We start from the raw sequence: 25,888 nt of genomic DNA, 5'->3' as shown, positions 1-25,888 counted from the left end.
GTTCTGATGATTCTACTACTCTCAGACGTTTGGAAGTGAGCAATGGCAGCTTGTTAGAGAGCCTTCTGGGTGATGGTTCCAAAAATGTGGAGCTTCCTCTCTACAGAGGAGGGGACACCGTATCTTTCCAGCTTCTGTTGTTTGCTGAAGATAAACTTGCCCTCCTGAAAATTGAAAAACGTGTTTTGGGTGCCTCTCTTGGCAGGAAACCTGACCTACCTATTTTTGATTCTAGTGTTCCAGGTGTTTGCTTGTTTGTTTAACTGTCCTATCTGTTTTTATATGCTGTAATTTGCTTCTCATGAAGGGTGGGTTAGAAATACAATAAAAATGGTGATGTGGAACTTTTCTCGCTCTCTCATTTTCCTGATGTAAATGATCCTGCCACCCCGCTATGCTTCTGTCTGCTCTATTATGGGATCTACAGGGGACAAGGTGGTCTTTCAAATTCTTTATTATGCTCTATAAGCTGCCCTTATGGGGCAAATAGAAACTTTGGGGGAAATGTTTTACATTGGGAAAATGATTCAGTTTTGGCGTTGGGGGCACAGTTGCCACTTGACAAAATTTAGAGGTGTAGGATTCAATAGTGGATCTCCAATGTTGCCTTGTTATGTCTGGCCAAAAGAGGAGGTTGAAGATATGCTTTGCTGTGACTCTGGGAGGCAGAGAGATTGTTCTGTCGAATATGACCGCCCTTGGAGCTAGTAAGTGTCCAATAGGTTTGATAGGGACAGGCAATCGCCTTCCTGTTTGCTCTGAAAGTGTTCAGAGAGTTGAGTGCTGTGGTTTAAGAAGAAGAAGAAGAAGAAATTGTAGTGACCACCATCACCTCCTCCTCCTCTCTTTCCATAAGACCAAATAACTGACCATGGGAAAAGTGGAGATGGAAGTAGCAGGTGCTTGTTGACATCTTCTGGAGTGTCTGTTCCAACCAAAATCCCTGGTGGGAATCTGATGCTTTGGAGCTTTCACTTTGAAAGAAATGGGAGGTGGAGTGTTTGTGTGATTCTGGGTCTGTTCCCGGTCACCGATTGGTGCTTCCATAGACTTGGCAGAGTGCCTTTTCCCATCACCCTCTCCACTTCCTCCTTCTTCATGACATGTCTGTTGGCATCAGGGAAGGAGAATGAGTAGGAAGTGGTGAAAGGCCCTTGGAGAGGGTCTGACAGAGGTGGACATAGTCTTTTGGGATCCTCCTTGGAAGAATTCAAGCAGGTAACCTTGTGGTTGAAATTCAGCTCTAGTCTTGGAGACAGAAGGTGACAGCCATCTCTCTTGTTTGTCGGTATGTGCAGGGCATAAATTTCCATGTCAATCAGTGCATGTTTTGTCCTTGAGGGAATGCTGCTAATATATTTCCCCCCAAAAAGGCTCGCTTTCAAGACTGCTACAAAAGTGGTGGTGTTGTTTCCTGTGATTTCGGGTTTTTCTTGGGGTAGCTAAGATGTTTTGTAAGTGAGAAAAAGGAGAATTGCTTGAACCAAAGCTTTCCTTCCATTGTGTTGTTCATCACTCGTTGCGATAAACAGGAAAGAAGTTTCCCAGCCTGTTGATTTAATGTTTTTTTTTTATATATCTATAAAAACCCCCACAAATGCATTTATTCTCTCCATCCACCCACTTGAGATGACCTTTCTTCAGTCCCGTGGTGCTTTTAAAATTTTATTACGGGGATTTTGGAATGGCGAAACATGCATAATCTCTCATTACAAAATTGTTTTGCTCTTTGAATGCCTTGGATTGGCTGATACTCAATAAGTGACTGTGCAACCGTATTCCAAGGTTGTAAGAGGATGCCGTTACATAATAAAACCTGATTATTATATAATCGTTACATATAATAATCACACTTCTGACATCTGTTTGGGACCACGTTTGATAGGCTGCCTTGTAATGTGTTTCTGCATTAAAATTCACACTAATGTCATATGGTCCCTGTGCCTTGGTTTTCAGTCTTATTCCTTTTTTTTTATCTGTTTTGTATTTGTGGATTTTTGTCCTGAAAAGTTGCTTATAACTCTGAATATTCATAGTGCTTGTGGCAGGTTGCAAATGTTGAAATCTAACAAAACTGAACCAAAGAAGAAGCCAAAAGCTCACCAGTAAAACACACACCACAGAAACAGCAGTAGCAAACAAGGTAACTCAAAGTTTAAACTCGTAAAAGCCTCTCTACTCTCTAATATTTTTAAAGGTAAGCGTTTCACATAAGCAAAACCAAAGCAAACATTAAGAGAGTTGGGAATGAGGAAGATGCAGAATTGCCTTGAGGCGGCGGTTTGGAAGGTGATTAATAAATCCAAGTTAATAATAATGAATAATGCACCAACTAGCCTGAAGGTTTTAACTGGGATGGGTGTGATCAGAAGCTACAGCTTCCAAGATCCTTCCTGCTTTCTCTTCTTGGGCTCTTTATCTTTAAATCAGACTCTGAAGAGCAGAAAGCCATTCAAATGAAGGAGCCTTCAAAGAGAGGGCTGAGGACAAATGGTTTCTTAATTCCCATTGTGGCTTCCCAACAATTGATACAAAGAGGCAAACTGCCTCTGAACATATAAGAAGAGCACTGCTGGTTGAGGCCAATGACCCACGTAGTCCAGAATTCTGTCATCTTAGTGTCCGACCAGATGTCTATGGGAAGCTCATAAGCAGGACGTGAGCACAACAGTGCTCTCCTCACTTGCAATTCTCAAATATTGTTATAATAACAGTAACAACCCCCCACTCATCTGACTGGGTTTCCCTTTGGGCATACCACTTCTACTACCGTGGAGGTAGAACATAGCCATCGTGGTTAGTAGTGACCGGTAGCCTTATTCTCTCAATTTCTCATTTTACCCTTCTTAAATTCGGTTCTCCGCGTTTCTGCAGTGATTTGCAATTGCTTAAAAAATCCTCATGAAAAATTGCCATGACTTTAGTGCAATTTTCTCCTTATAGAGACATTTCATGCAAACAATGTTCCTTGAGATATTTTTTCGTATGTTATTTACACGAATGCGGTCATTTCTAACGCACCATTTTCCCCAATGCATGGATGTCTGTGCACATTGATAATAATAATAATAATAATAATAATAATACTAATAATAATAATAATTTTTATTTATACCCCGCCCTCCCCAGCCAAGGCCGGGCTCAGAGCGGCTTACAAGCAATAATAAAAACAAGATGAATGATTACAACTTAAAAACAAAAGTAAAATACAACATGAAAATAATGTAACATTAAAATATTAAAATGCAGCCTCATCGCAGGAGGAGAAGGAAAAGAAAAAAGAAAGAGAGGGAGGGAGGGAATCAAATTGGCTCCAAGCCAAAGGCCAGGCGGAACAACTCTGTCTTACAGGCCCTGCGGAAAGAAATCAGATCCTGCAGGGCCCTGGTCTCATGAGGCAGAGCGTTCCACCAGGCCGGAGCCAGAGCTGAAAAGGCCCTGGCTCTGGTTGAAGCCAATCTAACTTCCTTAGGGCCTGGGACCACTAGGGTGTTGTTATTTATGGACCTTGAGGCTCTCCGTGGGGCATACCAGGAGAGGCGGTCCCGTAGGTACGAGGGTCCTAGGCCGTGAAGGGCTTTAAAGGTCAAAAGCAGCACCTTAAATCTGACCCTGTACTCCACCGGGAGCCAGTGCAGCTTGAAAAGCACTGGGTGAATATGCTCCCATGGCAGAGACCCCGTGAGGAGCCTCGCTGCAGCATTCTGTACTCGCTGGAGTTTCTGGGACAGCTTCAAGGACAGCCCTGCGTAGAGCGAATTACAGTAGTCAAGCCTGGAGATGACCGTCGCATGGATCACTGTGGCCAGATCGGGGCGGGAAAGGTAAGGGACCAACTGCTTGATGCGGCGAAGGTGGAAAAATGTCGCCTTGGCTGTTGCTGTAACTTGCGCCTCCATGGAAAGGGAGGCGTCAAGGATTACACCCAAACTCTTAACGGAAGGCAATGGCACTAACTGGGCCCCTGCAAGAGAAGGGAGTTGGTCCCTCATCCCCATGCCATCCCGACCTAGCCATAGGACCTCTGTCTTCGAAGGATTTAGTTTCAATCGGCTCCCACGAAACCATCCAGCCACAGCTTCCAAACATCTGGTCAGTGTGTTTGGGGCCGAGTCGGTGTGGCCATCCATCAACAGATAGAGCTGAGTGTCATCAGCATATTGGTGACAGCCCAGCCCAAAGCTCCGGATAATCTGGGCAAGGGGGCGCATAAAGATGTTAAAAAGCATCGGGGAGAGAATTGCGCCCTGCAGCACTCCACACACCAAGGAGTGGCGCGACGACATTTCCCTCCCTAGTGTCACCCTCCCCGACCAGAGATAAAAGAGCACAACCAGTTACGGGCTATGCCCTGTATCCCCACGTCTGCGAGGCGGTGGTCCAGAAGATCATGATCGACCATGTCAAAGGCTGCTGACAAATCTAAAAGGATCAGCAGTCCTGACCCTCCTCGATCTAGTTGTCTACGGAGATCATTTGTTAGGGCAACCAGAGCCGTCTCCGTCCCAAAACCAGGACGAAAACTGGACTGGAATGGATCTAATGCCGATGTTTCCTCCAGAAACTTACCAAGCTGTTCAGCAACCGCTCTCTCAATTACCTTACCCAGATATGGAAGATTTGAAACTGGGCGGTAATTGGATAGGTCTAAGGGATCTAATGAAGTTTTCTTTAAGAGTGGACACACCACTGCTTCCTTCAGTTCCCCTGGGAATGTCCCCGTGTCAAGGGACAAATTGATAATTTCAGCCAGGGGGGTCCACACAACATCTGGACACTCCCTAATCAGCCAAGACGGGCACGGATCAAGGAGGCAGGTGGTGGGCCTACTAACTTGGAGGAATCTATCCACATCAGTAGGGAGTATCCGATCGAAATGGTCCAACACTGGACCCGAAGTCAGTCGAGGGGCCTTCAGTTCAGTCACTGTATCTAAATTGGCAGGGAGGTCACTGCGGAGCAACAGGACTTTCTCCGCAAAAAAGCTCGCAAATGCCTCACAGCTGTGGGTCGAGTTTGTGCTTAGATTTGGTTGTCCTCCTAAGGACGTTAATGACCTAATTATTCTAAAAAGTTGTGCCGGGCGAGAGCTAGCGGATGCAATGGAAGCTGCAAAGTAAGATTTTTTAGCAGCTTTCATAGCCATCTCATAGGCTTTCATAAGCGTCCTATAAGATGTTCTTGAGGCTCCGTCACGAGTCCGTCGCCATACTCGCTCTAGCCGTCTGAGATCCCGCTTCATTTTCCGGAGCTCCTCAGTAAACCAAGGTGCCCGGTTTCGACGGGGTCGCAGAGGGCGCTTAGGCGAGATCTCATCAATGGAGATCCACATCACAAAAAAATTGAGAAGTGTGAATTTAGTAGGGTGATTGGGTTTCATTTCGCTTATTGGTTTGAGAAGTGCGAATTAAGGAGTTTCTCATTAAAATGCAAATGAAATTGAATTTGTCTCCCATGCCTAATGTTGGGGCCGGCTGCAGTTCCAGAAAATGGTGACCCCAGAACTGCGACTAGGATTTTTGGAGGTGCAGCTTTTAATTATGGGTAGGGGAAACCCCACAAATACTTGGGCCTGGATTTCCTTTCCCTTTGCATTCAGCCCCTGAACCTTAGTAGAGATGCTTCTAAGCAGCATAATCTTTTAAGACGTATCATGTTTCCCTAGCAGAGGAATCAGGACTCATTACTAGGTTGCTGTAAGAGTAATAAATATGAATGAGGCCTTGATTATAGAAACAGATGAATAATTGAAATGGAGAACTGAGAGGCTGGCAGTGCCGTGGCTAGAGGGTAGTTTATCAGAGGATGCTCTGTTATATATAATAAGTGCCATCTTGGCAATCTCAATCCACTCAGCCATGCTGCACCAAAACAGGCATCCTACTCTGGCTGGCTGTGGTCTTCACAACCATCGAAGAAATGAAACATATATTCTAATTTTTTTATATCATACCCCTCCCATCTGGCTGGGTTTCCGCAGCCACTCTGGGCGGCTCCCAACAGAATATTAAAAACATGATAAAATAAAATTAAAAACTTTCCTAAACAGGGCTGCCTTCAGATGTCTTCTAAAGTTCTGGTGGTAGTTCTTCTCTTTGACATCTGGTGGGAGGGCGTTCCACAGGGCGGGCGCCACCACCGAGAAGGCCCTCTGCCTGGTTTTCTGTAACCTCACTTCTCAGAGGGAGGGAACCGCCAGGAGGCCCTCATCACTGGACCTCAGTGTCCGGGCAGAACAATGGGGGTGGAGACGCTCCTTCAGGTATACTGGGCCGAGGCCGTTTAGGGCTTTAAAGGTCAACACCAGCACTTTGAACCGTGCTCAGAAACGTACTGGGAGCCAATGTAGGTCTTTCAGGACCGGTGTTATATGGTCTCAGTGGCCACTCCAAGGCAAAAGTAGGCAGAGGAACAGCTGTGTGCCTTAGCTCGGTACCAAAGACCCATGCAAAAGTCACAGGTTTCTGACAACAGCACACATTTCTTCACCTGGCCGAGCATGATGTATTGCTTTTGTTCAAGGACACATTCCAGTGAGGCGAAAAGGTGCGACCAATGGGGCAAGGGCGCTTCCCAGCCAAATAAATGCGCACGGTAGAAAGCAACCTTTTCATTGTCAAAGATAACATCTACAGTCACTTCTGTAGAGCTCTGTATATCGTCGCACACCAATCTAGTGTCTAGGCAGTGTCAGGGACTGACTGGATGGCAAAGAGTGGTGGGAGATGACAAGTCAAGATCCCCCCCCCCCAGGGAGGACACAGAGGGGGAAGCAGGAGGTTTGAGTGAACACAGGGGCTCAGAATAAGAAAGCCATTCAAGGGACAGGGCTGGGCGCCGAGGGACTCAATATGAGTGCAGACTTTGAGAGAGAGGAGCCAGATGCTGTTTTGGTTGCTCAGCGGCTGGGCAATCCCTCTGCAACTACTTTTCCACTGACACCCATGTCACAAAGAGCCTTGCACATTGCTGAGCCATGGGCCAGAAAGGTCCAGAGGGGGGTCCCACCCCCTTGCAGCAATTTACGACAGCTTGGGACAAGTTTAGGAGGAGAGGGCTAGAGAGGGACCAGATTAGCCTAGAATGAACTCAGTTGTGTTTTTACTTTTGTGAATAAGAGGTGATTGCACGCTCGAGAGCCAGTGTGGTGTAGTGGTTAAGAGCGGTGGACTCGTAATCTGGGGAACCAGGTTCGCGTCTCCACTCCTCCACATGCAGCTGCTGGGTGACCTTGGGCCAGTCACACTTCTCTGAAGTCTCTCAGCCCCACTCACCTCACAGAGTGTTTGTTGTGGGGGAGGAAATGAAAGGAGAATGTTAGCCACTTTGAGACTCCTGAAGGGGAGTGATAAAGCGGGATATCAAATCCAAACTCTTCTTCTTCACATCTCAAGTCCCCTTTCCTGACCTGTGGATGAACCTGCCTTCCTGACAGCCCCTTGATAGGCAGCTATTCCCAAGTCAGAGCAGTTGCCACAGCAGGGGACCATTTTAAGTACCAGCCACCAGTTTATGCACCTTCCCCCGACTGGCTGCCTACATGCAGCCAGAGGCTATGCCTGCGTGGAAGCTTCCTCTGCTCATCCCTTTTCACCCCCTTCCTGGTTCTGGGAGAAAGTGGCACAGAATAGGGTGGGGAAGCCCTTCCAACCCATCCTCTGCCCCACTCTCCAGCTCTGAAGCTTCCCCTGCCTCAGACTCTTGCCTTATGGCTGATACAGGTTCCCCCAAATCACTGACCCTGCCTGCTGAGTCAGACTCCAGCCCTGCTTCCCCTGCAGTGGCGTAGCGTGGGTTGTCAGCACCCGGGGCAAGTAATTTGCACCCCCTAACCCGTGGATTTGCGCCCTCTAACCCTAAACCCCAGATATTGCGCCCGGTGCGGCCGGCCCCCCCTGCACCCCCCATGCTACGCCACTGTTCCCCTGCTACACACTCATCAGTGTCTTGCCCGTCCCTGACATTGGCATGGCTTGGAGAGGGTCCCGGGGTCCAGATAGAGTTCCCTGTGCCTTGGCTTCCTGTCCCTACCTTAAAAGGGCAATGGTGGAAGGGGTGGGGGGTCCGAATGGGGAGAAAAAATGATGCAGGTAGCATGCCAAGAATTGCATGTCTGCTTTTCCCCACTGTTGAGGGAAAAAACAACAACATTGCATGCAGAAAGCTAGTGTATCAGGGAGAAGAATTCAGTCGAACCTCCCTGGCATTCTGTTTCTCTGCAGCCACATCTCTCCGTCTCTGATACACCACATAACATTTCTCTCACCTGGGAAGGTGGACTCTCCTTCCCTGGAGGTTTTTAAGCAGAGGTTGGATCGTCATCTCTCAGGGATGCTTTCATTGAGATGCCTGCATGGCAGGGGGTTGGACTAGATGACCCACAGGAACCCTTCCAATTCTATAATTCTATGATTCTGTTATATTTCTCCACCTTCTCTCGGCCCAAGTGCATTTCTCCCCCTCTCTTGCAGGCCACACATACAGGCCACAAACATGCAATACCTCCACCTTCTCTCCCTCCCTGCCTCTCTTTTCAAAATTATTTTATTTATGATTTTCAATTTTATACATTTCAATAATTTTACAATCATCTTAACATTTCAAAACTTGACTTCCTCCCCCCTCTTTCTGCGGTTCCTTGAATTTATCTTTTAATATTTTCTACATATCCAAATTATCTTAATTTGCTCATTTATTCATCTAGTTTAAATATATACTATTATAAAACTGCAGGTTTTATAATACAATAATCAATAATCCTGCCAATGTTCTTAACTGTTTACAGTTTATTTGTAAATATTCAATAAACCATTTCCATTCTTTTGTAAAAAGTTTGTTATCTTGATTTCCTATTTTTCTGGTATGTTTCAATATTTCTGCATATTCCATAAGTTTTTGTATCCATTCTTCTTCTTCTTTCCGTTTTTGGGCAGGTAACATACTTGCTGCTGTAGTTGCGAGTACAAGAATAGGTTTCTATACAGTTTAGGTAATTCTGTCCCTATAATCCCCCAAAGAAAAGCTTCTGGTTGTTGTATTATTATTATTATTATTATTATTATTATTATTATTATTATTATTATTTTACAAAACTTACTTCAAACATCTTTTTCAATTCATTATATATCATTTCCCAGTAAGCTTTAACCTTACTACAAGACCACCACATATGATAAAGAACCTTCTTTTTCTTTACATTTCCAACACTTATTTGATTTGGATTTATACATTTTTGCCAATACCCTCCCTGCCTCTCTTACCAAGTGCACCCCTCTCGGTCACAACAAACACACACCAAGCGTACTTGGGCAATTGCCACATGCATTCAGAAAACCCCCTCCATGGGCAAAGGAAGTGAGCAAATGGGGTGATTTCTGACACCTCTTCTTCCATGCATCCAAACATTGCAAGAAAGAGCCCCGTCATGGGTTAGTGAAGGCAATACTGAGCAAGATGGACCATTGGTTTGAGTAGGTATAAGGCAACTTCCTGTGTACCTATTATTGCCCCCCTATATTGCTGGTGGGATGCGGGTGGCGCTGCGGGTTAAACCACAGAGCCTAGGACTTGCCAATCAGAAGGTCAGCGGTTCGAATCCCCGCGACGGGGTGAGCTCCCGCTGCTCGGTCCCTGCTCCTGCCGACCTAGCAGTTCGAAAGCACGTCAAAGTGCAAGTAGATAAATAGGAACTGCTCTGGCGGGAAGGTAAACAGTGTTTCCGTGTGCTGCTGTGGTTCACCAGAAGCGGCTTAGTCATGCTGGTCACATGACCCAGAAGCTGTACACCGGCTCCCTCAGCCTATAGAGCGAGATGAGCGCGCAACCCCAGAGTCGCTCACGACTGGACCTAATGGGTCAGGGGTCCCTTTACACTTACACATTGCTGGTGGGGTGGGGGGACCTGAGGCTGAGACAGTGACTCCCCAAGTGAGTTTCTGGCTGAGCTTAGATTCAGACGGGGGACTTCCTGATTCGTAGCTCAGTCCCTACTAAGCCACCATGCAACACCAGCTAACTAGATGAATAAGCAGGCACAATATTTGTAGATTCTCCTCCTCCTCTTCCTCCTCCTCCTCCTCTCGGCCACCTTTTTGCTGTGTACATTTATCATTAAGAAAAGTGCATGGTTTTCCAGCTTAGGGAGCTCTGCTGGGGAACGAGGAGATTGATATGTGGATATGTGTGTGAGCGCACAGAGTGCATTTGTGTGGAATCATCTCTATAAAACATCATTTTGTTTTGAGCGGGAATTAATGCTCCGCAAATAGCTGTAATCATCTTACGCAGCATTAGGTAAAATCTAATCTCTATAGGGTTTTTTCTAAAACACAGATAAACCCTGCCTCTAAAGGACGGCGCATTTCCCGGATCCTTTCAAAACACATACACGCCAGCTCCATTCTCGAGCTTGTGTAACCTCCCTCTGCGTTTTTCAAAACTGGGGCATTTGCAGCGTTGCTGTGAACTGAAAATTTACACTTTCAGCTTTTCTTGGCACACGATCTTCCCGGCAGCAGCAAGAACAAGAGAAAAGCCGCCGTATCTGGTTTGCGTGCGTGCTTTTGGAACAGAAGACTGATGTAAAGAGGCACTGTGGCACTTTTTGTGGCTGGCAATGTAGCTTACGTACATCAAGTTTATGTGTGCACATTTCATTTTATTCATTTGAAGTGTTCCGGGGGCACAAGAGATGCTGCTGCACTCCAGTTCCCATAATCTCCAGCCAGCATGGTCAGTGACTAGGGATGATGGGAGTTCTGGCGCCTTGTACACCTCCTTCCAGCAATTCCTGCAGGCAAGCTGATGATAAACTGCTTTCCTTTGGACCACATCAGCAAGGCTGAGAGGGGGGCCTTGTCATCTGGGCAGCCCAGGACCTCCATACACACTACCCAGGTTTGCATCCTGAGAAGGTCACTTGTGCGCTGCTATTGCAGAGGTTTGACTTCACCCCCGGAAGTGCACTCCATTGTCTCTCGAGATAGAGGGATGCCGACGACGACAACAACAACCACCACCCCTCCAGTTGTGTGTGTGATTTTCAAGGACTCTTTGTTTATTGGCACTGGCTATCGCCAGGGAAATTGATCAAGGACCATTTTAAAGGTAGTTTTCTTTAAAAAAATAAAAAGACACCTCCCTACCTCTAAACAGGATTGCATGGCTATACTATAAATAATAATAAAAATAATTATAAAAGTAATTTATTATTTATACCCCGCCCATCTGGCTGGGTTTCCCCAGCCACTCTGGGTAGCTTCCAAAAGAATATTAAAAACACAATAAAATATCAAACAGTAAAAACTTCCATAAACAGGGTTCCCTTCAGATGTCTTGTAAAAGTCAGATAGTTGTTTATTTCCTTGACATCTGGTGGGAGGGCGTTCCACAAGGTGGGTGGCACTACCGAGAAGGCCCTCTGCCTGGTTCCCTGTAACTTGGCTTCTCGCAGCAAGGGAACCGCCAGAAGGCCCTCAGCGCTGGACCTCAGTGTCCGTCTGGGCTGCATGATGGGGGTGAAGATGCTCCTTCAGGTATACAGGACCGAGGCCGTTTAGGGCTTTAAAGGTCAGCACCAACACTTTGAATTGTGCTTGGAAATGTACTGGGCTAAAATGGGATAGGTGCACCCTTTGAACTGATGATCTGGATAAGCCTTTATAATCTCAAAGGAGCATCATTTTTATTTTCCAACTTGAGCAGTTATTTAATAGCAGAACTTAACTTTCAAGGGCGGCTTTTATCTTGAGTGAAAAGTCCCAACCACCATCTTCATTTCATAAGCAAAACTGTCCTAAAAAACTTAAGCGTGAATTTTTGCATAGCCCCTCCCCTGAAGGCTCCTCTCTGGAGTAGAAAAACAACACTCCTGCAAATGATCTCAGGCAGCCAGATCTTTCTTCTTCTTCTTCTTTTTCCCCCCCTGTCAGGTATGCAGCCAAATTATAGCTTACTGAAATCTGTGTTCTTCTTGCTGGTTCCTGAATAGCACCTGAAAAAATGTCAAGGAAGATGTTGTAAAACACCCACTTGGATGTTCTTTGAGATTTTGCCAAAGGCTAGATTGTGATAGAGACGACTTGCAGTTGCTTGAAAAAGTATTTGGAAGGAACAGAGAATTCATCATTTTTCAAAGCAGGCCCAGGCCGAATTCCCATATACTCAAAGACCCCAAAGAATCATAGAATTGTAGAGTTCGAAGGGAAACCAAAGGACATCTAGTCCAACCCCCTGCAATGCTGGAATCTCAGCTAGATCATACATTACAGATGACCATTCAACTGAAGGAGAGTCTATCACATCTCATGGGAGTCTGTTCAATAGTATCACTACCTTGGCACAATGGTCTTGACACACCTCACCTCAGCACATCTCTGCTGCTGGACCAGTCTGACTTAATTCCCATTGGCTAAATTAATAGAATCATAGAATAGAATCATAGAATCATAGAGTTGGAAGAGACCGCAAGGGCCATCGAGTCCAACCCCCTGCCAAGCAGGAAACACCATCAGAGCACTCCTGACATATGGTTGTCAAGCCTCTGCTTAAAGACCTCCAAAGAAGGAGACTCCACCACACTCCTTGGCAGCAAATTCCACTGTCGAACAGCTCTTACTGTCAGGAAGTTCTTCCTAATGTTGAGGTGGAATCTTCTTTCTTGTAGTTTGGATCCATTGCTCCGTGTCCGCTTCTCTGGAGCAGCAGAAAACAACCTTTCTCCCTCCTCTATGTGACATCCTTTCATATATTTGAACATGGCTATCATATCACCCCTTAACCTCCTCTTCTCCAGGCTAAACATGCCCAGCTCCCTTAGCCGTTCCTCATAAGGCATCGTTTCCAGGCCTTTGACCATTTTGGTTGCCCTCCTCTGGACACGTTCCAGTTTGTCAGTGTCCTTCTTGAACTGTGGTGCTCAGAACTGGACACAGTACTCCAGGTGAGGTCTGAAGTACTGTGTCCAGTTCTGAGCACCACAGTTCAAGAAGGACATGACACTCAGTCATAGGTTGTTTAATAAACCACAAATTGTCCCCCAGACGATCAAACAAACCCTGAATTGTTTCTCCAAAGTTAGGTTTGTTTCCTAGGAGCCTTTGTTGGTGACTGTCTTGTCCTGGAGGCATCAAACCACGAGTTAAGGAAAGTGCTGGGTTCACACGTAATGCCAGACCGTAGTTAAGGCAAAGCATGATTTGTAAGCCAGCAACAAACCATAGCTTCAGGTTGTGGTTTGTTGGCAGTAAACAAATCACAGTTAAGTCACTGGGCAGGATTCATTTGTAATGCTAAGCGATGGTTTAGGAGACTGAAGTCAGGTGATTGATGGGGGTGGGGTGGGGGTGGGTCCCGCCTCCCTGTCAAAGTTTGCTTGTAGGGTGAGGGGACCAAAAAGCTTTCCTCACCCTTGACTTATTCTTTCAGCTTCAGCCTTTCTACGTACCACAACCCAACACTACAGGGTTGTTGTAAAATTAGAGACGATGGATGTGAACTATTCTGAATGCCCGAAAAAGCTCCTGTGCAAAAGTTAAATATTTAATGTTAGTGTCATTATTTGGTTAGTTGTATTCGTAGCCCAACTTAATTGTAGGCACAAGAGAAGTTTTTATAGAGGTCTACGCGTTAACGTGATTTAGGAAAGGGAAAGGGGCATGTTAACGGTGCAATCCCATTTGTGTCTACTCAGAAGTAAGCCCCACAGGATAAGTGTGTATAGGATTGCAGCCCAAAGCACCACAGATTTCAGCTTACTGAAATCAATTGCCGTGCCTATAAAAATTTCTCGATAGGGAATGACGTTTCTAATTAATCTCATGTGATAGTGGGAAGTGTGGATTTATGGCCTTGATCGCAGCACAAAACTTGGATCAGCCTTTATTTGCTGCTTTTAGCCAAATATAGCCCTTTCTGGCTAGTCATGTGAGAGCGGAAAAGAGAAATCATCAAGTAATATTTTTAGATAATCCTGCCTTAACTTGAAATGTTGCTGATAGCACAATTCATACCAAGATAATGAAGAAAACCAGAAGGAACGAGGAGGCAGATGATATGTAAGCCTTGGGACACAAGGCTGCTGAGCTATTTATTAGTGTGTGGTGGGGGGTGCGACACACACACACAATGCTGCACAAGTTGTGTTAAGGAGTCCTGATGCCCAGCTTCAAAGTGGCAGTGTCTGGATTCCAAGGGAGACCCGACCATGCTTTACATTTAATACAGTTTTTTATCTGGATGTTATGGCTTTAGCCAGTGGGCATATTTTGAGCCAGTGGGCATATCTTGACATTTTGAGCAAGTGTCGTTGTGGGCCCCAGTCACAAAATGGCTGCCATGAGGTGTGTGTGTGGTATGTGGTGTAAAACAAAATGGCAGCTTTGAGGGAAGGGATGCCATGACACAAAATGGTTGCACAGTCTCGGAAAAGCCACCGTCACCATTCCTGTTCAGAACGTAATGTCCATTTCTGGCATTCAGTGAAAAATGGGCATTTTAAGGGTGAGTTTTCCATGTAGGTAAGGCTGGGACACTGCAAACAGGAACTGAGCAGGAAGAGCAAACAGTCTGTCGTGCACTGTGGATTTTTGAGGGAGTATTCACAGAGATGCTTTACAGGTGCCATAGAAGTATTTGAAGGCACACTGGCACCTCTGCATGCAAAGTTGGCAACCCTTGCTTTTGTAGCTATTAAGCAACATACCCTCCATCATTCAGCTTTGGTCAAACCTCACCTGGTATAGGGTGAGGGACTGTAGAGAAGGTGGAGGGCGGTTCTGTTGCATAAGATGAAGTCTGTAATGTAACAATAGTTTTGGATACAACCCTGCATTTCCCCCTTTCCATGAATAAAGATAATCATCTTAAAATAGGTGCTGAATGAGCGTGAACAAAGAGAATTTGCTGACCACTCAAGGAGAGTCAAGTCTGGCAAAGCAGCTTACTCTATGGTCTTAACCACTTCATGCATTAACTAGAGCTAAGCATACACGAAGCTGAATTCCCCACGACTTGTGTCAGACATTTCCCTGCTCATATTTGAAAATTTCCCGCTGTCCTGGAAAGTGATTTGATTTAGTACATTTAGGATGCAATTTCCTAAATCTTGCAAGAAATGAGCAGCTTAGGGTGCAGCAGATCTCTGACTCAGCCAGCTGATTCCTGGCTGAGCATGTTTGCTAAGTCCCCAACCCCAGCTCAGTTGAACATATGAACATATGACAATGACTTGGTCATTCTGGTTGGGGCTCAGCCAGCATAAGTCTCCCCAAAGAGGCATGTTTGGGGTGGGCGTACAGAGCGGGGACGTAGACTGGATCCTAAGCCTGTTCAGCTTGGTAATGTGACCTGGCAGCCCAGCAAATCACACTATATTAAAAGCTTGTTTTCCCTCTACTGTGTGTCGGCTGAGCAGTAGCAGCAGCCACAATGCTGAATGGGGATTAGATTTGGTGTAACTTTATGCCGACTTAATTTACAGCCCTGTTCTTTATGCCAGCTTCTTGATTATAGACTTGCTCCCTAATTTACTTCCATTACTTGCTCCCATTGCTCTGTCCCAGCTTCTGCCAACCTAGGAGTTTGAAAGCATACCAGTGCAAGTAGATAAATAGGTACCACTGTAGAGGGAAGGTAAACAGCGTTTCCACGTGCTCTGGCTTCTGTCACAGTGCCCCGTTGTGCCAGAAGCGGTTTAGTTATGCTGGCCACATGACCCGGAAAGCTATCTGCGAACAAACGCCGGCTCCCTCGGCCTGAAAGCGAGATGAGCGCCGCACCCCATAGTCGCCTTTGACCGGACTTAACCATCCAGGGGTCCTTTACCTTTTACCTTACCTGCATTTAGTAAACAAATCTAGAAACTGAAACTGCCAAGCTCGCCTAATATCTTGATGGCATTTGGTAACTATTTATTGCTACAAATGAATTTACAAAACGGGAAATTTCCTGTGTAAAATAAAGTGTGTGTGGGGAGAGAAATACATTCCCATTCAGCGCTAGATATCCAGCCAGCCATCAATGCACTATGTACATAGCAGACAGAAAAGGCCTTGGCAAATTCATGGAAGATAAGTCTATTAATTAGTTATTAGCCGTGATAATTAAGTGTTCAAGGGAGCAGAGACTGAAAGATAGTTGTTCGCTAAAGACCCCAGTGAGTTCACAGCTGAGATTGGAAGCACTACACTGCGCCAGTGGAGTCCGATGAACTCCCTGCCAGGGGTGTGGTAGAGACAGGGATAATTTTATCAGCACCGCTGATGCATTTTCTCAACACAGTGGCTGATTGCTGAATGATGCCCTTGCAGCCACATATTTGATCTGGACAATTCCTTAGCGGATATTGATGGTTTACAGTGACATCTTGTGGCAAAATTGACTGGGAAATATTGTTGAGTATATGCATTGTTTCGGGTTTGTCTGAGGTTTGCAAGGCATGGTCCAGGAGCTTGTGGCAAGCATTGCAGATGGGAAGAGATCGCTGGTACGTTGCCACATTTGGAAGCTACCTTACCCTGTGTCCCATCAGCCCATCTGCCGCAGGATTCTCCATACTGCCTGACAGTGATTCTCTAGCATTGAACATGAGACATTCCAGAGCCCTTTCATAGGCACATGCGAACGTGTGTGCACACATGTCTGTTGGATTAGTAAAGAACCCGATCATTTAAAGATCAGTTTTATATCTGATGAAATGGTTATGGTTTTACAGTTCATTGAACTGATTTTATTTTATTTTATAGAGTTGGAGTTTGTGTATTTCATCCTGTTTTTATTGTGTGCACAGTTTAAGAAGGATATTGACAAGCTGGAAGGTGTGCAGAGGAGGGCAACCAACAGGATCAAAGGGTCTGGAAACCAAACCTGATGAGGAACGGTTGAGGGAGCTGGGTATGTTTAGCTTGGAAAAGAGGAGAGTGAGAGGAGATACAATAGCCACTTTCAAATATCTAAAGGGCTGTCATATGGAAGATGAAACAAGCTTGCTTTCTCCTGTCCTGGAGGGTTTGACCTGAACTCACGGCTTCAAGTTATAAGGAAGGAGATTCCAACTCAACATCAGGAAGAACTTTCTGACGGCAAGATCTGTTTGACACTGGAATGGACTCCCTCAGGAGGTTGTGAACTCTCCTGCATTGGAGGTTTTTATGGAGAGGTTGGATGGCCAGCTGCCACGGATACTTCAGTTGAGAGTCTTGCATTGCAGGACTATGATTCTATAATAGCTTTATGCTGCGAAGTGGTCTATCCGTTTGTATACTGCAACCACAGAGCCTAGGACTTGCTGATCAGAAGGTCGGCGATTCGAATCCCCACGACAGGGTGAGCTCCCATTGCTCGGTTCCTGCTCCTGCCAACCTAGCAGTTCGAAAGCACGCCAGAGTGCAAGTAGATAAATAGGTACCACTCTGGTGGGAAGGTAAACGGCGTTTCTGTGCACTGCTCTGGTTCGCCAGAAGCGGCTTGGTCATGCTGGCCACATGACCCGGCTCCCTTGGCCAATAAAGCAAGATGAGCGCCGCAACCCCAGAGTCGGCCACGACTGGACCTAATGGTCAGGGGTCCCCTTACTTTTACCTTTACCACTATATTGCTGGATTTCAAAGGGACTGCTCTGTTATTATCCTCTCTGGCCTAATGTAACATGACCGCTAACCTACCTACCACTTTCTTGCAGTATTAAGTGCAAACCTACAGCTAATGATAATAAATAACCTGGGAGGGGGTTGCATTGCTCATTAATAAGGCCCGCTCTGAGCCCGGCCTTGGCTGGGGAGGGCGGGGTATAAATAAAAATTATTATTATTATTATTATGAATAAGACTGCAATGTGTATGGATACAAGGTACCACTGATTACTGTCAATGCTGGAGGCGAAAAGTGCCTTTTACCAACTCTGGCTGTTACACCAACTATGGCAGTTCTCAGACAGGTGGTGATTCATGCACTGGTTTAATTTTTCCTTCCCTCCTTCATTTAATCAATATAGATATATATAATTCATAGAATGTAGCATTGTAGAGTTGGAAGGGAGCCAAAGGGCCATCTCTAGTAACCTGCTGCAATGCAGGAAGTCCACTGCCCTGCAATTCATTAACACGTGGGGAATATAGTGAGAGAAAAGACAGATGGAGAGAAATTAAAATTAAGCGCGCGCACACACACACACACTGTTATTAATACACTGGTAACCTCAGGACTTGATTATTGCAATGCGCACACTCAGCCTGGTCCAGAAGCCCCAGCTGATGCAAAATGGTGCTGCTAGACTGGGGAGAGGCTGCAGCAGCTGTGAGTAATCTTTGTCCCTCTGGAAGTTGCTGAACTACAACTCCCATCAGCCCTCCCCTTTGCTTGTGCTTGCTGATGGGAGCTGTCCTTCAGCACCATCTGGAAGGCCAAAGGTTCCTCAACCCCGGACTACAGCCTTCCAGTGCTAGTGCTTCTAAACTTGCACTTAGTTGACCATAAGTTTAGGGTTATTGTATTCATTTAGAAGGCCCTTAGGGAGATCCTAGGACGCAGATGGTGCTGTGGGTTAAACCACTGAGCCTAGGGCTTGCCGATCAGAAGGTCAGTGGTTTGAATCCCCGCGACGGAGTGAGCTCCTGTTGCTCGGTCCCAGCTCCTGCCAACCTAGCAGTTTGAAAGCACGTCAAAGTACAAGTAGATAAATAGGTACCACTCCGGCAGGAAGGTAAATGGCGTTTCCATGCACTGCTCTGGTTTGCCAGAAGCGGCTTAGTCATGCTGGCCACATGACCCGGAAGCTGTACGCCGGCTCCCTCGGTCAATAAAGCAAGATGAGCGCCCCAACCCCAGAGTCGGTCACAACTGGACCTAACGGTCAGGGGTCCCCTTTACCTTTTACCTTAGGGAGATCCTAGGTGCTGCCTGATTTATTATCTCCCTCCCTATTCACTAATATTTTTCAGAAGGCATCGCTGTTAAGGGGTTCTCCCCTGGCTCCGATACATGGCTCGTATCCAGTAAGGGGAAATGCATTGTTGTGGGCCTGACTCTGTGGATATTCCTTCCAGGGGAGATCAGACAGAATCCTTCACTGAATTTCAGGGGATTGACGAAGACAGCTCTATTTCAGTAGGCATTTAAAGCAAGTTTCCCACCTCTAACCCCGATCTTTTGATTACAGTAATTGTAACTGATTTTATCTATTGCTGTTTGCAATCTTATTGGACACTGCTTAGAAATCTCAGCAATTAGGTTGGTATGTAAATAACTGATGTAAATGAGATTATATATATATATATATATATATATATATATAACATTACCCTTCCTCTAAGGAGCTCATGGTGACATACATGGTCTCTCCCCATCGTCTCCATTTCATCCTCATAGCAACCCTGCCAGGTAGACCAGGCTGAGACAGACTGGCCCAAAGTCACCACTTAGAGAACGGCTTGACTCATCAAGTGGGAATTCGAATCCAGGTCTTCCTGTCTGAGTTAGGCTGGCTGGGGCAGCACCCTCCAATTTCATCCAGCAGAACAGTTTTTGTATCCTTTTATATCCTTTCAGTCAGGGTGTAAAAAATAAATAAATCACAATAAATAAACAAATCAAACAAATAAATCCTGTGCTGCGGGGAGGGGGGTTGGACTAGATTCTAACTCTATAATTCTATAATTATGTGATTCTATGAAATAATAAATAAACAAATAAGAGGCTGGCAGCCTTTGACAATTTTGCAATGGCTTTTTTGCGAATGCTTTTACATTCTTGAGATGCCACATTCATGCATTTATTGAGATATTTGCAACACACTGATTGAAATAAAGAAAATGTCATACCATTGCGGTGAGAGCAGAGTCAAGGAAGTCTTGAGCAGCCACCGTTAATAGTTTAATATCCCTTATGGCTAGTAGAGATAATCCAAAGGGATGCGTCACTGCAGAAATGTAGGTGCCCTACTTAACATGAAAAAGCTTTTCTCATAATGAGCTGCATGCCTTTTGGTTTCCATGAGATACTAGCAACGAGTACAGCCCCATTAGCACAGCGCAAAACTGATCAGACTCATTCTTTCTAGGCCTGGCACAGGTGAGAGTGTGGGCGAGCCCCCTATCTAGAGATGCTGTTAGATTTGCACACACACACACACACACACACACACACACACACACACACACACCTGTATGCATGCTCTTTTGTTCGTTCTCGGCAATTACAAGCGATATGTTTCTAATTGGAGCCCCTTTCATATTTTTAGCATAAATTCTCACCAGCTTTGTAGCTGGAAGCTGGCCTCAACATTCGGTCATTACCTCTTTTAGCTTCCCAGAGTGAAATTGAACTTCAAAGATCTGGTTCAAAGTCTTTTTATTTTTTAAGAAGCAGGGAGCCAGCTGACCTCATCTATACAGTAGACAAGCTTTCTTGTGTTTTGGCTCATTTTCCTCTTTTTCTCTCCCCCCCCCCTTTCCTTTTCCTTTTTTCCTTTCCCATAATGGCATATGTTCTATGCCATGTACTTTGATATTTTTTTTTAGTTTTTTAGCTTTTCCCATTATTATTATTATTAAGGATTTTTCTTTTGTAATTTTGGTTGTTTATATTTATCTGTATTTGTTTAAAGCAAAATAAAAGTATTATTATTATTATTATTATTATTATTAAAGAGTTGCCAACTGACCAGGAAACCCCGCCTGGCCTGCTGCTGTGCTTTTAATAGGAGCCTGGTCTACAAAAATAAGCTAGACGATTTCTGTGGAAGCGCTTCTTTCCACACCTACAGCTATTGTTTGCGGATCACACTGCTGTTATAAAAGACCTGTAAAGAAAAAACGGTGGCTCTTGCTTGGAGTGTATCTGCAGAACTTGGCTTCATTGCTCTTCTGTTTGTGGTGCTGTATAAAGGCTGAACTCCCCTCCCTTTTGTGTTTTAAAGCAACCCTCATGGAAGCTCACCAGCATTTTAGTGCAAACTTCTTGTCATACGAATACATTTGGATGCATTTGTGCCTAATTTGCTCATTCTTGCAAAGCAGTCTCTCCTAATATAACACATTTCCATGTGCTATTTTCACTAGCATATTCAGTTTACACTTTACCCCAGCACACTGTACTTGGCTAGAGAATGGTGCAGTAAAAGTAAGAGAATTTCAAGCAGCTGTGAGAGCCAGTGTGGTGTAGTGGTTAAGAGCAGTAGACTCGTAATCTGGTGAACCGGGTTCGATTCTCCGCTCCTCCACATGCAGGTGCTGGGTGACCTTGGGCTAGTCACACTTCTCTGAAGTCCCTCAGCCCCACTCGCCTCACAGAGTGTTTGTTGGGGGGGAGGAAGGGAAAGGAGAATGTTAGCCGCTTGGAGACTCCTTTGGGTAGTGACAAAGCGGGATATCAAATCCAAACTCTTCTTGTTTCAGTTCACACATTGTTTTGGAAAGCACGTGTTAGGAAAGTTCTCATTTGAATGTGAACCAAATTATTCCCCCTCTCCACCCCAATCTCTAGTTTTAAGCAACAAAACGTCTTTGGCAGGTGAGTCAGAGCTTGAAGCCGCCAAAATAATAAAAAGTCCATTGCCATGTGTGTCTCCAGTCAGAAGCCGTTCCACTAATAAAGTGCCACCACAAGTTATGTCTAGCCATCCTGGCTAGTGGCCATTGATAGCCGATGTGGCGTTTGCCCGTTCATTTGAAAATGTCTGTACAGGGGGAGAGAAAGAGTTAATAGGTAGACCAATAGAAAAGCCAGAGGTGGAGCCTACCTGTTTATAAAAGAGCTTAGCCCGAGGTATAGTTACAGTGGTACCTTGGGTTAAGTACTTAATTCGTTCTGGAGGTCCGTTCTTAACCCGAAACTGTTCTTAACCTGAAGCACCACTTTAGCTAATGGGGCCTCCTGCTGCTGCCGCGAAGCTGGAGCATGATTTCTGTTCTCATCCTGAAGCAAAGTTCTTAACCCGAGGTACTGTTTCTGGGTTAGCGGAGTCTGTAACCTGAAGCGTATGTAACCCGAGTTGGTTGGGAAAAGGCAGTTGGAAAGCAGTTAGAAGACAGATGGAAATAGAGAGACTGTTAGTGCAGTTGGTTCTTGTGTGAGGGGAAATAGAAAAGTTAGAGACAGAATAAAATAAGAGTTAGAGGGTAAAGGGTAACAGCGTTTCGAATGCATTTAAAGTTTATTTGTGTTTGCAATAAACTACAATCTTCATTGTTAACTTAAGAACCTGACTGAGACTAAGTGACTTTACTGGGGAGCGGATTAGTGGTCAATAGTCCGTGAGACGACCGGGGGCTCCGTATGAACGCCACAGCCTTCCCTTCAATGAATTTCTCTACTTCTCTTTTAAAGCCACCCAAATTGGCAGCTGCCACCACTTCTTGTGGCAGTGAGTTCCATAGTGCACTGTGCGAAGTGCTTCCTTATCTACCTCGAACCTGCTGTCTTCGTTCTTTGTCTTAGCAGTTGGCTAGAAAGTGTGGCATGTTGCTGCTCATGCGTGCAGCTAACTGCTCAAAAGTCAAAGGAAAACAACTCAGCCCTACCCATTTCAGGAACGACACTCAAGTTAAATTTCTCCTGTCCTCTGAAATGCCTTTATTCTGTGTTAGCAACCAAACTGCTCTGCTGATTGCATTATATCCAGCCCAATGATCCAGCAAGCATCCGTCGCTTTAGTTAAGAGACAGACACTTTAGGGTCTCGAAAGGCGAGCGTTTCCTACCTGTCAAATGGAATCCCATCAGAAAAGATGTACTTTTGGAAGAAGAAGAAGAATTGCGGGGGGCGGGGGAGACTGCCACAAGATCGAATCTGTTTTCTGCCAATTCACATTAGCTTGAAGCTCTACAGGATTATCGACTCACTTTGCGGGTGTCAGGAAAAAGCTCTGGAAGACTAAACCCTTCAACATTTATTCAATGAAAATAGATAATAATAATAATAATAATAATAATAATAATAATAATAATAATATCTCGCCCATCTGACTGGCTTGCCCCAGCCACTCTGGGCAACTTCCAACATAGATAAAAACATAATGAAACATCAAACATTTTAAAAAACCTTCTATGAAGCCTCTGAGCCTCCCTTCCATCAACTCCCCTTCGCTTGTCTTTAAGGTGGTGCAAATTTTGGCCTCGCTTAGGGTACCATTCTACTAAAGATAATGAACATTAAAAAACTTCCTTATACAGGGCTGCCTTCAGATGTCTTCTAAAGGTTATATAGTTACTTATCTCCTTGGTTTGGGGGTCACATAACTTAATACCCGCCAACATTTCTCTGATGGAAAATAGGGACATCCTAAGGAAAAGTGGGACATTCTGGGATCAAATCAGAAAACGGGATGGCTTCTGTCAATTCAGGACTGTCCCTGGAGAATAGGGACACTTGACCATTCAGCAAGGGGTCACTTACCATGGTGGAAGACCTGAGCAAGGGGTCAAGTTTGGACCAGGATTGGCCCAAGAAATTTGGCAGGTTGAGAAGGACAAGATGCCACCCTCTCTTACTAGACCAGCTGTTGAAATTTAGGGTGTCTCCAAACCGGTGGTTTTTTTTTGGGTGGATGTATTCTGCAACATGCCATTGACTCAATAATAGTGTATTAGTAGTGAATTTATACCAGGCCACCCAGACATGGGCCACATTCACACCACACATTTAAAGTGCTACGACACCTCCTTGAACAGTCGTGGCTTCCCCCAAAGAATTCTGGGAGCTGTAGTTTGTGCCGAGTGTCATTGGGAGACACCTATACCATTCAGGGAGCCACAACTCCCAGAGTTCCCTGGGAAGAGGGATTGATTGTTAAACCACACCTGTCCGTGAAAAATCTGAAAAGAGTGGTGGCCTTTGCGATTGGATGGAGTTGAAAGTGGGAGACCTTTCTGAGCTGGAGGGTCACCTTCCTTGATGGCTAACCTTCTAAGGGATTCATGCCAAGAGTGAACATGACCAAAACAAAAGATGGGGTGGAGGAAAGCATACGTCATCAGAGCTGGCAACAAACAGGGCCATAACACACTCGCTCCCATGCACCACACACAGATATGCAGGCATATATATTTAACATACATCCACACCATGCAAAGTCCTGGGATAGCTCGGTTGGTTAGCGCATGAGACTCTTTATCTCAGGGTTGTGGGTTTGAGCCCCACGTGGGGCAAAAGATTCCTGCATTGCAGGGGGTTGGACTAGATGACCCTCAGGATCCCCTCTGACACTACAATTCTATGAGATAGGTCTGCAAACGCTGAAGTCCTACAGTTTTGGTCCCCGATCTACTGCTTCTCTGGAGAACGGCTCCGCCAGGCCCCAAGCAGCTGCCTCAATCCTTCTGTAGGGTTGCTATATTTCAAACAGTGAAACTCCGGAGAGAAAAGTTGTTGTTTTTTATTTTGGACAAAGTTGTTGAGCTTTTCGGGCAAAATTGCAAAAAATAAGTAACTTTTTGAGCTTTTTTTATGGAAGAACGGTAAAAACATATGGAAAAAGCTGCCATGCTTTTCCTGAATTTTCCTGGACATTGAACCAATTTCCGCCCTGCCGACTGCAGTATTCTGTATATGTCTGGGAAATATGGCAACCCTATCCTGCTACCTTTACTATTCTGTAATTAACTGCAGCTTCCTTGCTCCTAAATCAATTTCCTACCAGCATTTGTTGTCTAAAGAAAGATGCAAGATCTCCTCTCGCTCCAGTTTTTCTCCTGTTTCCCTGCTTCCAGGTCCCTCTGGTTCCAGCTTTGCCATCCATTCTAGCTTGCTCTAACAGCATAGCTTGCTTTAAAAGAGCAACTCTCTTCACTTTTCTGTCATAATTATATAAATGTTACCAGGCACCGGGGAGGGGAGGGGAAGGGAAAGAGAAGTTCCATTCAGCTTGCATTTAAAGGCGAACCAGTCTAATTTGTAATTTCCGAAGTGGTACGTGAGCTGAAGCACAGCCAGCCTTTGCAATTTGCTCCTCTCCTCCACATTTTTCCAAATTCAGTTCTCAAGACAAGCGGCATGTGAAAAAAATGCATAAAGTGTCCATAAAAATACACAGAGTAGTGAAAATACAGTGGGACCTTGGTTTTTGAACGTAATCCATTCTGGAAGTCCGTTTGACTTCCGAAACATTCGAAAACTGAGGATCAAAGAGCTGTCAGCAAGTTCAACGGGGAAAACTGAGAAACATGCCTTGGAAGCCGAAATTGACACATTTCTCCATCACTACTAGGCTCACAAAATTGTGGACACGACCCTGTGGAGCCCTGGTCTGAAAGTGATCTGTTTCCTCTTCCTCTTTTATAGTATTCAGACTTTAATAAATCCTCACTTGAAAACATTCTGATACCTAGTGGCCTGTTGTTCTGCAAACAGCTTTAAAGATTGGCTCTGATACCATTTGACATTATCACAGCTTCCCAGGAGAAACAATTGTTAACGCTTATAAAGATGCGAACAGTACGACTCTCCGGAATTCACCTTATTTTCAGGTGGGTTTTTTTTTTGAGGTTGGCAATAAATTAGTTAAATAAGAGTGTGCCCAATTTATGTCACCAGGTGGCACCATTTAACAGGAGTTCACATTTCTGTTTGGTACCGGAGAGTAAGTTCTTTCCCTTTGTCATCCATATGAATGAGTTAGGAAATAATTCTCCTTTTGCTTTACTCCTCATTTACATTTAAAGAGTTTTAACCAAATGCCTCATTATTTCCCAGCTCTTTTTACGCGGAGAGTACTAGAAGCATCACAGAGCTGTAATGTTATTTCACGGGGAGAATTTCCCCTTCTGCATTTCCAGCTTCGTCCCTCATTTGTCTTGAGTTAAATGCAAAGACTTTACGGTTATGTCTATGTAGGCACACTATATAATAAGCCTTTATTGTGCTTAGAAAGCTTCTGAGCTTCTGCGCTTTCTCAGTA

At 45.1% G+C, this 25,888-nt stretch overlaps 1 protein-coding gene across 11 annotated transcripts in view; it reads left to right on the top strand.

Annotated features, from left to right (window-relative positions):
* DLG2 (discs large MAGUK scaffold protein 2) overlaps window positions 1-25,888 on the top strand; it is a 901,255-nt gene that overhangs the window by 21,423 nt on the left and 853,944 nt on the right. The window lies entirely within an intron of this gene.

The sequence above is a fragment of the Podarcis tiliguerta genome, assembly GCF_965153285.1.
Source record: "Podarcis tiliguerta genome assembly, chromosome: 4".
NCBI classification, from domain to species: domain Eukaryota; kingdom Metazoa; phylum Chordata; class Lepidosauria; order Squamata; family Lacertidae; genus Podarcis; species Podarcis tiliguerta.
This window is presented reverse-complemented; position numbering and strand designations above follow the sequence as displayed.